Genomic DNA, 1,824 nt, shown 5'->3' with positions numbered 1-1,824 from the left:
ATGGTCTCGGACTGATAGTTTTTAATGTCTTTAAAATTGGGCTGGATATCAACTGTCTTTTCCGGAATAGGCTAAGGAAGATAGGTCCAGTTTGGTTTTTAAAGCTTTAGAAAACTCGGTGGCCAGCAGCTGGTGGAGGGATTTGCCAACGTGGGAGTATACCCTGCTTTTCCCGGTCCAGTCATAATGCTTGGGCCCACTGGAAGGAGAAGACAGCCAGATTTGCTTCTTTGGGGTCTGCTTGTTGATCACGTAGGTTCCGAGACCTCCACCCAGTTTAATTGTTAAAACACCACTCTAGTTAACCAGGCAAAAAAAGCAATGAAGAAAACAAAACAAGACAAAGTTGGTACTTAGTCATAACTGCCTTACATTCTCTTATATCTCAATGCTTCCCATATATACAATGTATGTTGCTCTGTTAAATGCCTTCGAGTTGGTTCTGACTCATAGCAACCCTGTATAGAGTTTCCAAGGTAGCGGCTGGTGGGTTTGAACTGCCAACCTTGCATCTCAAAGTGACCTTGCATTCCAGCGCATTATATTATCTTGCAGCTCCACACCAGGACTCCATACAATGTAAACCATATCGAAAAACCAAGCCCACTGTCATTCTGTTCCAACTCATAGGCCACAGTAGGAATGTTCCTATAGGGTAAATCTTTACAGGAGCCGATAGCCTCTTGTAGTGACTGGTGTGTTTGAAACATTGACCATGGTGGTTTAATCCACTATATCAACAGGGCTCCTAACATATACCATTGTTGTTACTTAGTGCCATCAAGTCGGTCCCAACTCATAATGACCTTGTAGGGTTTCCAAGGAGTAGCTGGTGGGTTTGAACTGCCAACCTTTAGATTAACAGTCTAGTGCTTATCCTATAGCACACCAGTCCTCCTTAATGTACACCATCGAGTCAGTTTCAACCCATAGCAACCTAGTATAGGGTTTCCGAGGAGTGACTGGCTAGTTCACCAACCTTTCGGTCCTGTGTTTATCCTACAGTGCCACACCAGGACTCCAATGTATATCATAAATGTCTTTACTGTTTTGATAGAGGAGATCCTCCATAAAGAATAGTGCTCTCAGAATCAGAATATGATTAATCATACTAGTACTTATAGCCCATAGTTCGTTCTTTCTCTCATTCCCAGTGAGGCTGGCAGGAGAGACTGACTGATTATCATTCCTTTTTGAATGAGGAAACAGAAGCTCGGAGTGTAAGTACCTAGTTAGGGTCTCACAGTGGCAAATGAGAGGATTTATACCCTAACTGTTAGCGTGTTGCCCTTAATGACTTCCCATCATAGAGAACACTGAAAAAATGCAGACACCACATAAGCCCTTTTGAGACAGAAACACTGAATACAACAAGATCAATAGAAGGAAGGTATGGAAAGAAGGAGGGAGAGATGGAAGGAGGGATCAAACCACCAGCTTTGACTGTCGTATAAGAACAATAATGTAAGCTCTGTTAGCAGAAGGCAGAAGCCCCAAACTAGAAGGTTTTTTATGTCCTGATCCTTCCCACCAACTCTCAAGCTTCTCAAACACTCCACTCCAGCATTACCTTCCACTACAGAAGTCCTGAATGCCTCCAGAGAGTAGGTTGATCTTTCCCCAAAAACACTCATTTAAATTTTTTTTTCTTCCTTGATATTCCTTTTTTTTTTTTTTTCTTTGTGAATTGTATTATAGTTTATATGAGAGAACTTTAGCTTTACATTCATTCCATCGTATATCATTTCATTGCCATGGTTCCAGTCCCCTCCATGCATCATCAACCAACCAAAGGGTATATCCTAGAAACCCGCCCCCTACACT

Source organism: Chrysochloris asiatica, unplaced genomic scaffold (genome assembly GCF_000296735.1).
Source record: "Chrysochloris asiatica unplaced genomic scaffold, ChrAsi1.0 scaffold00476, whole genome shotgun sequence".
NCBI classification, from domain to species: domain Eukaryota; kingdom Metazoa; phylum Chordata; class Mammalia; order Afrosoricida; family Chrysochloridae; genus Chrysochloris; species Chrysochloris asiatica.
This window is presented reverse-complemented; position numbering follows the sequence as displayed.